This window comes from Lycium barbarum, chromosome 5 (genome assembly GCF_019175385.1).
Source record: "Lycium barbarum isolate Lr01 chromosome 5, ASM1917538v2, whole genome shotgun sequence".
Lineage (NCBI taxonomy): Eukaryota > Viridiplantae > Streptophyta > Magnoliopsida > Solanales > Solanaceae > Lycium > Lycium barbarum.
Window position 1 is genome coordinate 1,427,654 of NC_083341.1, and position 14,126 is coordinate 1,441,779.

The 14,126-nt window shown below is 32.4% G+C and overlaps 1 pseudogene; it reads left to right on the plus strand.

Annotated features, from left to right (window-relative positions):
- The first annotated feature begins 10,623 nt into the window (after positions 1-10,623).
- On the plus strand, positions 10,624-12,870 carry LOC132642110 (transcription factor bHLH125-like; annotated as a pseudogene).
- The last annotated feature ends 1,256 nt before the right edge of the window (positions 12,871-14,126 follow it).

Below are 14,126 nucleotides of genomic sequence, written 5' to 3' on the forward strand. Positions count from 1 at the left end.
GGTGGAGAAAAATAATTTGACGGTGACCCTTTGAGAAAACTAATTTTTATATATATAACCTTATGTAGCCCTTTTAAGTCAAACATTAATTTGAAATTGTACATGAATAACCACCAAAGGATGTGGTGCAGCGGAGGGGCTGCTCCTCCCTTAACCAGAGGTTTCAGGTTCGAGCCTTGGGTATGGAAAAATCCTTGAGAGGGAGCGCTTCCCCTCGAATGGGGCCCTAAATGGAGCGAATCCGGATATAGTTGGGCTCCAATGCGGGTATCGAACACCGGGTGGGAAATAAAAAAAAAATTGTAGTTGAATACAACAAGGCTCGCGTTTTCAATTGAAGAATATAAAAACTTGTTAACCAGATGAGCTAGATTTTTTCCTCAGTGATTGGTATTCATTTTGAAACTCGACCAATTTGGATTTGCATCGTAAAATCTCACTTTGAAAGTTGAACGATTCACATATCAAATGCGATTTCATTCTTGAGGCTTGGTCTTGAAACCTCTTTACAACAACAACAACACTCAGTATAGTCTCACCAGGTGAGGTCTGGGAAGGACAACAACATAATATAATGCATTTGCAATTGAGTATTGGACGGCAATAAAATGACCAATTAAGCAAAAGATTTCTTTTTTTCTTTTTTGGTTTTAGAGCCACTTCCAATTGCAATGGATACTTCATTGAGATTAATATTAGGTACAACAAAACACTTAAAGAAATATAAACAGCATATCAATGAACTAGTAACTTTCAATTTCTTTTGGTAATTATACATAGCTGAGTCAGATTAACACAACTAGAATTAGAATAAAGATTTAAGTTATAAACATGGACAACGTGAAGAATTTTGCATTATTAGTATGATTGACTTTTTATAGCTCATTAGTTGTCATTCTTACTATGTTAATAGTTACAATAATATTTAATATAGATATTTACTTTAAATTATTTTATAAATAACTTAATTATTTAAATGTTTTTACATTATCAGCGCATAAATAACTCAAAAATTTGCACGGACGGCCCTTCATACGGATTGGTCTTTAAAATTTGTCCTTCATATATGTGGTCTTTAATTTTTGCCGCTACTGCTTATTTAATGAAAATCTAGATATGCTTCGCTCGACATAAATTATGTAACATTCTTATCTTCAGAAACTGAACTTTTGCCTCGCTCGGCACAAGTTCTGTAGGAATTAAGTTAGCGGCATAAGTTGTGTAGTATTTTTCCAATTATGTTGAGTGTTGAAAGTTTTACCTTTTCCGGCATAACTTGTGTGGATGTGATGATACATATGCAAAGCTAAACACTAACTTGCCGAGCGAAATCTAAGCTTATGATTTTTTTTTCCAGATTATATTGAATGTTGAAAGTTTTGTCTTGTCCGGTATAACTTGTGAGATGTTATAATACATATGTCGAAGTTAAAAGTAAATTTCGGCTAGCCAAATATAAACTTATGCTGCTTTTCAGATTATGTTGAGTGTTGGAAGTTTTTCCTTGTCCGACATAACTTATGCGATGTTATATGATATACATGCCAAAGCTAAATATAAATTTACTGAGCAAAATCTAAGTTATTTCGCGTAAGAAATGCTGAAGGACAAAAATTAAAGACCACCCCAAAATAGAGGTATTCGTGTGAATGACCCTGTTTAGATGCCATAAGTATTCGGGCAATTTACAAGATTGCCCTTCGCTGGAGGTGGTCTTTAATTTTTACCCCTCAAAATGGCGGTCTTTAAATTAAATACATAAATTTTGTGTCCAATTAAATTTTGTGTCCAACCATGTTTGAGAAGTATTTCAGTGAAATAATGAAAATTAACTTTCAAAAAACATCAGCTTATTTTTGACTGAAATTCTTATATCTAAATACAACTTTACTTCCAAATATTTTTCTTATTTTTTTCACTTCAACAAAAAATAATCCATACGTAGAATGAGTACCCCATGAGTACTTGGTATATATATATATATATATATATATATATATATATATATATATATATATATATATATATATATATATATATATATATATATATTAGAGTTGAGGAGATAACATGCTGTGCTCATTTATAAGGAATATTTTCTCTTCAAATAAATTAATCATTATCTTGCAGGTAAGTGATATATCATCAGGTCTTACTGCAGCTGGGCTGCAAAAGAAACTGACTGATGTGATTAATTATCACAAAGAAGGAGATGGATCCAGAGTTTAAATTTGGTGCGTTTGATTTTCAAAATTCTTAGCACTGAACTAGCTACATTTCTAAAGTCGTGGTTTCAAAATCTAACATATGTTAAAATTTCGTTGTTTTTTCACATGTATATATATCTACATTTTGTGTCAAAAATATTGAGTTTGGTTGAGTTCTCACTATTATCTATCAAAGAATAACAAGGTTTAGTCAGTGGCGTATCCCAATACAAGTTTGTGGGTTTGACGTTAGAGAACCAACTCGAGCTTCTACGTTAGTTTGTGCGACAAACAAGCATACATAGAGTTAGATATATATGTATTTCAAAATTCGCTCTTTAAACTCATAAATCAATATCTAGCGTCTAAATTCTGGTTCTGCCACTGTTGTATTTAGTTTGTGTCCGGACTACCTTTAGCAATGGCGGAGCCACATAGAACATATAGATCAAAAATTTGTTGTCTTTGTATACATATTAAATCTTGAACATTTTTGACGAAATTTATGATTCTGCCACTGGCCCTTAGTGTTATACATGTTAGTATCTGAATATATTGCTGCATACAGTTTTTATTATTATAAGGACTTAATCTCAGTGTTGAGAGCATTCGAGCATGTAGCTAAAAGTAAGACACCTCTTCGCTGGCTAATGTCCTTGCTTGCTCGTAAAGTTACATATATATTCCAACTTTGTCTTAATTATTTGATTGCTTAAGATATGGCTTCTTTTTTTCTTTTTGGTCAAAGCATAAGATATGGCTATGAATTCATAATGAGAAGAAGAAATATTTTCTTATGCTATTATAAGGTTCTTGTTACTACTAGAAATAGAAGTTTCCATCAACATTCAGTGGGAAATTTGTCCTATAGAACATGATTTTCCCACCTCATTCCCACTGAATTCCAGCTCACTGGTAAATGCATGGTGGGAAACAGGTTCCCATTGAAATGCTGCGAAACTTCCTAATTTTTCCGTGTGATAATACTACTTTAAATTTTTTTTTCCCCAACATTCAGTGGGAATAGCCACTGAACAATTTTCAGTGGGAAAATAGTAATTTTTTAGTAGTGTGTATTATTAAAAGTTAGTATTTGATACGTGTATTAGTGCTAACAAATCAGGCAAGCTGATTCAAACACAGCAGCTTTATGGGAAAAAAAAGTAATAATAAATTCTAGTATTTATTAACGGATACATTTATTTTATCATGTCCGATGTACCCACTACAATAATTGATCATGATATACTGTATCTTAACAACTCATGTTTGTCCCAAATCATGTAGCTCCCACTTAACAACTCATGTTTGTCCCAAATCATGTAGCTCCCCGTGGGAAGCATAGTCTTAACTAGGGCTGGGCATAATATGATTCAAACTGAAAAAACCGATCGAACCGAACTGAAGTTAATTTCGGTTTCGATTTTTTGGTTTATTCGGTCCGGTTCAATTTAAATTTATAAGATTTCAACAATTCGGTTCGGTTTTCGGTTTATGCAAAATTTAATTCGGTTAAACCGAATTTTAACAAGCCACTTTTTTCTTGAAACATATATTATATATTCCTTGTACAATTCCTTATAGATTTTTTATAAATTTCCTCAACAATGTATCTTAGAACACCCGTTAGCATATTTTCTTGTGACAATGGGTGTTATCTTAGTAATATTAACATTGCAAATTGTGAATAAAAAACTTTTCTTGGTTAGTGGTAGGAAGATGTGATACAACATAGTTTGACAAGTAGGAACTATTTATAATCTCCATTTCCTCTGTCATATCTCTTGGATTGTAGAGAAGATGTTGACTGATAAACAAGAAATACTAGTAATAGAGGACTTAAGTGAAATGCAAGGAAATTTCTGCCACTTCATTAATTTGTATTTTGGCTGATGAAGTGATTATTATGCAGTCAACACTTCTACTGTCTCACACCGAGCTCTATTAGGATTTTCTGGAATGATGAAGTATCGGCTTAATGCTTAACTATGTCATCCATATCTAAACCGAAGAAACCGAACCGAAATTGTAAAAACCGAATTGAACCGAAGTTATTTCAGTTCGGTTTTGGTTCCCATTTTTTACAAACCGAAAATCAAAATACCGAACCGAACCGACCGAACGCCCATCCCTAGTCTTAACTGTTATCAGTATTTTTTTATTAGGTACGCAAGTTGGTTATTAAATGCTTTTCATCTTCCCTTTTTTGGCCTTTTCTTCTTACCCCTATATTGTCAAACTAATAAACATGCATGCTACTTTACTCTGTCTTTCCATTTGTGGATAGAGTTATTTACTTGTGTTGGTGGGAGGTAGCAGGTATCCTATAGAATATGTAGTCGCACTCAAACTAATGACATCACCATTAACATATATAAGTTTGTGTGTATTGAGAAACTTTTTCAATAGATAAACATGTGTGTGTATTGAGCAACTTTTATATAGTGAGCTTCTGTGTAACCATATAAAACAAGAAGAATAAAAGATGCCTACACTTTAATTTCTTCATGGCTCAATTGCTAATTTGCTTCTTCTTTTAGTTTTAGGCATGAAGTGTATGGTGAGGCCGGTACTATAGGCTATAGCTAGTATATATATTCTTGTAATATGTTTTGTCCAGTTGGAAAAGCTTTGTTACATGGATATTCTTTTGCCGAGATTTTAAATATGTAGCCTTTCATACTAATCCTGCCATAATGTATTTCCACCTATCATACCACTGGCGCAAAGTCAAATATATTAGATGAGCTTGCTGCAATCCGATCTTATATATCCCTATTGGAGAAAGCTATTGATTCCATTACTGAACCAAACAAGATTAGGATTCTCAATAAAGCATCTGGTATACATTGTAATTCTTTAAAGGAAAAAAGTGAGGGGGGGGGGGGGGGGGGGAGGGGAGTGGGTTTAGTAGCACCTATTTCAGTCCCTAGGAGTTATAAGAAGCTGTATATACATCAGATTTTTCTTGCTCTGTCAGCCAAAATACTTCCCACGCACAAACATGCAGGTCTATCACTTCTTGATTTCAACACTGCCTTAATATCTTTGGAGTTGGTACTAGCTATGGCGACCTGTTTGCACTTAACTCGATGAGTAACAGAGGCTGAGACGAAGCACTTGGATATGAAGACATCAAGCTGTTTGAACGAAGCATGTTTGTTTGGATGCTTGGACTTTTTCCCCTTCTGATATGTGTATGGCTGGGTACGAAATCTTCCACCCCGAAAAAGCTTCTATGTGAATTGTTAGCCTGTGAAATGACACAAAACATGTCATAGATACTTTCTTTGATTTATGTTGCTGGGGACCTTTAATAATGCACTATGCCAAAAGAACATCTGATATGTTATAAAATTACAAGGTTATGTGCCTCATGAAAGCACCAAAGAAAGTCAAAGCACTAAAACATCATGCTTGAGCAACCTCTGCAGTTTTTTTTTTCTTTTCTTTTTAGCCCATTATTCCCTAAGAAATGCTCAAAACAAAAGCGAACGTGTGGTTGTTACAATAATCGCATGCATAAAAACATGGAAACAGGGTCGCAGTGGAGATCATGTACTGTTAAAAGAACTATCCAGACATGGCAGGAAAGACACAACTGTGTAAACAGGGTGGAAATCATGCAACATGCTTCTCGACTCATTGAAGCATTTACCACAAGTTCATACGACGAAAAGAGATTTTTTTTGAGGTCCTTATACTCATTATGCCTAGCACTGAATAGACTGGGTATTCACCTTATCAAAATCTCAAATCAATACTCCTAAAAGACATAGTTTATGCCAACAAGTCTAAATATGCTTAACAGGAGATCATATTGCTCTTGCCTGACAACAACAAGTCAATTTTGGCACTCCCAAACATGGAGTTATTCAACTTTTCACTCACAAAACGTTAACTGTGTTTACATGTCCAAACATAACTTAAGTTAGATTTACATTTTTGTCAACACCTTAAAATAGCAGAAAGACGTCATATACATAACCTCATAAGTGAAGCTCAAGTCTCAACAAGTTAATTAAAGACCATTTGCATAAACACAAGACAAGACAAGACAAGTAGGAAGCAAGCTAACAATTGTTGTCACTCCTAATAAATTGAAATCTTTTTATGTTATTGTACAAAATATGGAGGCAGTGACATAGTATTAACTAACTCATTTGTGCAACGGCAGGGTATAAATGAGTCATTTTTCGAAACGAAGAGTATATTTAAACTAAATCGTACAGTTCAGGGGTATATCGGCTCATGGTTCAAAGAGGGAGGGACCTAAAGACCAATGGGCAATTTGCAGGATTGTCCTTCGCTAGGGTGGTCTTTAATTTTTGCCCCTCAAATTGGTAGTCTTTAATTTTTGCCCTCTGCCTTTGCAAATTCTGTCAAAGGCAGAGGGCAAAAATTAAAGACCACCAATTTGAGGGGCAAAACTTAAAGACAGCCAATTTGAAGGACAAAAATTAAAGACCACCCCAAATGAAGGGTAATCCGCGAAAAAAAAAAAAGACCAATTATAAGTCTTTTTTTTGCGCAGATTGCCCTTCATTTGGGGTGGTCTTTAATTTTTGTCCTTCAAATAGGTAGTCTTTAAGTTTTGGCCTTCGCCTAACACTCCGAGGTTGTGGGTTCGAATCCTAGCTCAGTAAAAAAAAATCACAAGACATAATTTACATGGGCATAAGCAGAATTTCTGTCCATGCAAATTTTGCCTGTGCCCATGCGAATTCTGCCTTAAGGCAGAATTTCTGCTTGAAGAACAAAATTTAAAGACCATCATTTTCAGGGATAAAAATTAAAGACCACCCCTAGTGAAGGCCAATCCTGCAAATTGCCCATTATAAGTGGGCCGATTACTCATACAGGCCGTCACCACAGTTGTATATATTTGGGCCTTTACAATAGTTCGGCCCATCATAATGCTTTACTAGTATGCTGTTGTTAGCTGACTGTCAAATATGTAAGAGCATGAAGTAATGCATATCTGATTGATCATAATTCGAACTATAGAGTTCTCAATTTGAGATTTTTGAATTCGAGTTCTCCTCTCCTGCTGATTTTTTAAAAGCAAAAATAAAATAAAATGAGTGTACACATACATCATATACTCCCTCGATTTCAATTTATGTGAACATATTTTCTTATTAGTCTGTGTCATAAGGAATGACTTCTTTCTATATTTGGAAATATTTTAATTTTATGCTATAATTTATAGCCACACAAAATATATGTGACTCATTTGATACCACAAGTTTAAAAGTCCCCTTATTCGGGCTGGTCTTTAATTCTTGCCCTTCGCCTAGAATACCATGAGGTTCTGGGTTCGAACCCGGCTCAGGCATAAAAATTAAAAAAAAATTAGCAAGGCAAGGCTTTTGGAAAAGTGTGCCTTATGCGGCATAGGTTGCCAAGGCATAACTAAAGTTCTGCCGGATCCGGCAGAGGTTGCCTTATAAGATAGACTTTTAGTTATGCCTTAAGGCAACCTCTGCCGGAGACAACATAGGTTGTCTTAAGGCATAACTAAAGTTATGTCAGATCCAGCATAGATTGCCTTATAAGGCAAACTTTTAGTTATGCCTTAAGGCAACCTATGTCAGATCTGGTATAACTTTAGTTATGCTTTAAGGCAACCTGTGCAGCATAAGACAGACTTTCCTCAAAGCCTTGTCTTGCGAAATTATTTTTATTTTTATACCTGAGCGGGGGTTCGAACCCAGAACCTCAGTATTTTCGGCCATTTTTTCAAGCGAAGGGAAAAACTTAAACACCACCAATTTGAGGGCCAAAATTTAAAGACCACCCCAAAAGAAAGGCAATTCGCGCAAAAAAATGATCGGAAAATGCGCCAAGTATACCCCTCGTTATACTTTGGATTCAAATATACCCCTATTGTTATACTTGAACACATATATACCCCTCATTTTAACGGATAGACACGTGCCATCATCCTATTTGTCTATTTTAAAATATTCCCTAATTAATTAAAAATCAACCCATAATCCAGTGTCCAATTAAAAGATCCATATCCATACCCGATATCCAATTAAAATGCCAGCTTTGCCAAAATAGAAGCAATAGAACTATAGGATATGGTTCTTTTAATTGAAAATGAATATATATCAGTAAAGAATTTCCCTTCGTTATCCAAAGTGTGATTAAATTTAAGATTTAACAACTGAAAATAAAAAATTAAATTTTATGCATTTTTTTTATCTATAACATCAAAATATAGTCCCCCCGTTCACTTTTACTTGTCCAGTATTCTAAAAATAGATTTTCACTTTTACTTGTCACTTTTAGCATATCAAGAGAAGAGAAGACAATTTATTTTTTCCTGTTTTACCCATAGTATTAATTACTCACTTCAAATCATTTTTCAAATCCAATAAAACTATGCATCAATTAATATGGATACATTGGCAAATTATGTACTTCATTTATTATTTCTTAAACAGTGTGAAAAGTCCAAAGTGGACAAGTAAAGATGAACGAACAGAGTATTATTTAAGTTTAATGCTATTATAAATGTATAACAATTCGATGCAGTAGTCAAAAAATTTTGAATCCAACCATGCTATGATATAAAGGTTTGACTTTGACTCATCGACTGTACTATATAACTTTTAATTGACAAAAAAAAGAGTAAAGTTGGTTTTTCAGTTATATTTTCCTTCTAAAACCCCAAAAACCCTAACAGAGAGAAGCTGTTGTTTGTCAACAATGGCTATTTTGCTCAGACTTATTCCTCGCTCTACATACAAAAGCGTAAGTTGGTTTTGTTCATTTTCAGCATGTTATATTATGTATGTGTTCTGTTAGATGATCTGAATATCTATCTATAGCTAGTGATGAATAACATCAATTCTTGATTTTATTGTAAAAAGGTGTAAAGAAAACCCCATTTCACAGTGTCTGTCTTGATGACGAGACTTTTATTGCAAAATGTCTGAAAAAGGTTATCAAATTCCAGGTATTTGATCTCATCCTATTATAAACTTAGTCCCAGATATATGTGACATAAGAAAATAATACACATGCAATGTTATCTTCTCTAGAAAATATTTAATCCTTTTTTATTAAATTTTATTGTTGAAAGGATACGTTGTTGAAAGAGCTAAATTTTCGTACTAATTGAACATATAATATTACTCAATTAAAGCTCTTTTGCAACTCACCTACCTATATATATACCTAAGCTATTTCACTTTTTTAAATTTATTCTTTTAGTATATCATATTTCAACTTGAGCAAAATCCAAAAAGAAATTTTTGTCAAATACTATTTTTTTATTAATCTTGTTGTCTAAGAAAACTAGGCATGCTAGGTTGGCTTTTCATTATTAAAAAAAAAAAAAAAACCCAGCATGATACGACTTTGACCGGATGGAGTTCTTTTTCCAATTTACGTCCAAATGATGACTAGCTACCTAGCCAAAATACACAAGCAAATGATTAAAAATGAGATCTAACATTTAAACATTGTGCAACAAAATTATAACAGATAATCCGTCTTATTTTCAGATTATTAATTTATTTTATATGAACAACTAATAAACCTGTAGCACATTTTAAGTGATTCTATAATATAAAAACACTTTTATACTGTCAGCATGGAATGAGGGCCTAGTGATTCATCCGCGAACTTCTTTCGCTGAAAAATTATATTATATATAATAGGGTCATTTGCACGATTGCTCTTCAAAGACACTGGTTTTTAATTTTTTCCTCTCAAATTTGTGGTCTTTAATTTTTGCCCTTCGCTAAAAATCTCTTGGTTTCGGGTTTGAAGTCCCGCTTAGTCAAAAAAAAATTTAAAAAAAATCGTAAGGTAGAGTTTGAATTCGCAAGGCAGAATTTTGCCTTCACCTTAAGGCAATTTTCTTTCACTTAGTTGGAATTTTACAAACTTCTGCCTTGCCAATTTTTTTAAAAATATTTGACTGAGCGGGAATTTGAACTCAGAACCCATGGGTCTTAGGCGAAGGGAAAAATTAAAGATTTCAAATTTGAGAGGTAAAAATTAAAGTCCAGTGCCTTTAAAGGGCATTCCGCACAAAAAAATGTTTATAATATCAAAATTATATATATATATATATATATATATATATATATATATATATATATATATATATATATATAACTGTTATTCTTTGGTTTGAATGTCATTATATATAACTATTATTAAAAAAAAAAAGTGAAGCTAAATAATTAAAAAGCTAATGTGAAAGCTAATGGTGGGACTAGAGTCTAGAAGCGTAGATATGAATAGTAGCCATTAAAAAATCCAATAAAAAATTAGTGTGTTATCTTCTTGTTTATGGAGATCTCAAACCCTAACTAACGTATCTAATTCTTTATCATCTTTCAATTAGAATACCAAAAAGAAGAGCAAAATCCATTAGAGCTTAATTATTTCAATGGATAATAATTATCTTTGGGAAATCTTCACTAATAAACAAAATATTAGTGAAGATCATGCAGATCATCATCACCAGCTACTTCAGATTCCTAATTTCCAACTAAATGGAGTTTGCCAACAAGATAATCAAATCCATAATCAAGATTTGATGAGTGATCCTCATCATGGTTCGTATGGTTCGTCCTCAATTATTACGCCTCAATTTCAAATAAGTTCTGATCCATTATATAAATCTTCAGCAGTCAACAGAAGTACTTCAATTATTATGTCTCAGTTCGAAACAAGTTATGATCGGTTATATAAATCTTAATCAGTCAACAGAAGTACTTCAATTATTGTGCCTCAATACCAAACAAGTAATTGTGATAAATCTTCGGTCAGCAGAAATACTTCAATTATTACGCCTAATCAATTCCAAACAAGTTGTGATTGGCTATATAAATCTTCGATCAGCAGTGGAAGTAGCAATCTTGATGATGATATTAAGAAGAGGCTAAGAAGTGATGAACCAAATAAGCTTAGGAAAAAAATTGTGCGTAGAAATGTTGAAAGGCATAGAAGGCAAGAAATGGCAAGTCTTGTTGCTTCTCTAAGATCTCTAATTCCCTTTGAGTTCATCAAGGTGAACACTAGAACTTATACTCCCTCAGTCCCAAAAAGATTGTCTTAGTTTGACTTGACACGAAGTTTAATAATAAAGGAAGACTTTTAAAATGTGTGGTCAAAAACAAGCCTTAGATATTTGTGTGTCTGTAAATCATCTCATAAAGTTAAAATATTTCTAAATATAGAAATGTATCAATGTTTTTGAGACAAACTAATAATGAAAGTAAGACAATCTTTTTCGGACGGAGGGAGTACTTTTTATTTCATTTTCCTCTCTTTCTCTGTTGATGTTTTCTTTATTTTAAAAAGTTAAGTATATAAATTACAAGAAATAAAGTTGCCTGATCAAGTATATATCAACTTGTGTTTCGAATTTTTAGCATTATTTTCAGATAGTGTTGTCTTACAGTATACTCTATACTATATATTGCTTGGACTCTCCAAAACTGCTATCGCGCTCCTGTTGAATCTCCAAAACTGCACTACTTTTGGAGGATCCACCATACATCTGGCGAACATTTTTGGAAAGTCCGAGTAATATAGATTGTATATAGTACATATTAACTTTTTCATCCATTAAGTTATTATTTTTTATTTTTTTAAATTTATATAAGTTGAAAAAGAAAATTTTGGAAGTGGAACTGAAAAGTTGTGCTGGACATAAATTTCGCTAGCAAAAACAATGAAGATTTTATAAGTGAAAAAGACCAATATTATTCAGTTGAAATACTCAAACAAGTTTTTCAGTACTTCATTAGTACTCTTCAAATAGTTATTTGTAAGTGAAAACCAGAATTTGCAAACTCTCAAATGTTATCTATGGTCAAGAAGTATATACACACCTCTTTATAATAACATTGTTTGTCCGGTTATTTTTTGGCTGCTGCAGTGAAATGTTATCACTGAGAACACATAATACAACATAACATGAAAAGCAGTTAAAAAAAAAGACTTAGTTGTTATAATGAAATACTATTATAGAGTATGAATGTTGAGGTGTGATGGTAGCAGCTTGTGTTATTAATCTGGAGTGAATTTTATTGCAAATTTATAGGCTAAACGTTCAACATCAGATCACATGCAAGTAGCTGTGAATTATATATATAAAGCAACTTCAGAAGAATATAGAAGAGTTGGATAATAGAAGAAAAAAGATCAAGAAAATTTCAGTGGATGATCAAAATAAAAGTTCAACAAATTATGTGCACAATAATAATAATTGTGTCACAGTGAACAAATGTGAAGATGGTATGGAGATTTTGATTAATGTCAATAATAGCCATAAAGAGGAGAAATTTTCTTTGTCCAAAGTGCTGAGATGGCTACTTGAAGAAGGACTAAATGTGGTTAGTTGTGTTTATTCCAAACAAGATGAATGGACTTTGATCAGGATCCAATGTCAGGTAAGAAATTTTAACAAAAAGTTATATTTCAATATTTGCAAATAATAGTTTGATTATTAGTATTGCAAACACTTATTTGCAAATAATCAGTGGCGAATTTATGCATTAATTTTGGGTCACGTGAACACATGGTCACTCGACTAAACTCGATATATTATGTGTATAATTCTAAAAATATATCTAATATTACATGAAGGAACACATGGTCATATCAGGACGAGTGGAGCACTGATTAGGGGTTGTGTTTATTACCTCAAGGTCTCGGGATTGAACCCGAGCTCCTGCATGTTTCTATGCTTTTATTAAAGCAACCTTTTAACTTTTCTTTTTATATTATTCTAAATCCTTTTTCTTCTATAATTCTAATTACCCAAAAATAAAAATTGTGTTTCTATTTATTAAAGCAGCCTTTTAACTTTCCTTTTTATATTATTCTAAATTCTTTTTCTTCTATAATTCTAAGTACCCAAAGTAAAAACTGTGTTTCTATTTTATATTACCTTTAATAAAAAAATCTTTATTTTTAATTACCCAAGTCCCAAAAGGCAAAAGAAATCAAAAAACCATATAGGCGCTGAGCTGCAACGAATCAAAGGCAAAAAAATAATTAAAAAAAAATCATGGCTAATGGTGAACCATCCTCTTAAAATCCTGAATTCGCCTCTGCAAATAATAGTTTGATTATTAGTATTGCAAACACTGAACTTCAGTATTTGAAATATTACTGATTGAATATGCTCTTTTGTTTCAATTTATATGTCTTACTTTCTTTTGATAAGTCTGTTTATAAAAGAAATTTTTTAATTTTTTTTTCTCTCTCTTTTGGTTTAGTAACCACTGCCAATTGCAATGGATGTTTCATTGAGATTAATATTAGGTACAAGTCACCAAAAACTTGAAGAAATATCAACAGCCTATCAATGAACTAGTAACTTTCGATTTTATTTTTTTGGTAATTATACCTAGTTGAGTCAGATTAGCACAACTAGGATTAGAATAAAGATTTAAGTTATAAACATGGACAACGTAAAGAATTTTGCATTATTAGTATGATTGACTTTTTATAGCGCATTAGTTATCATTCTTACTATGTTAATATAGATATTTACTTTAAATTATTTTATAAATAACTTAATTATGTAATGTTTTTTACATTATGAGCACATAAATAACTCAAAATTTTGCAAGGATTGCCTTCATATGCACTAATCTTTAATTCTTGCCCTTTATGTATGTGGTCTTTAATTTTTTTCCCCAAATGCTTATTTAATGAAAATATTTAAATATGCTTCTCTCGACATAATTTCTGTGACATTCTTATGTTCAGAAACCGAACTTTTGTCTCTCTCAGCACAAGTTCTGTAGGAATTAAGTTATGCGGCATAAGTTGTGTAGTATTTTTCAAATTATGTTGAGTGCTTAAAGTTTTACCTTTTTCGGCATAAGTTGTGTGGATGTTAATTATGATACATATGCCGAAGCTAAATGTAAA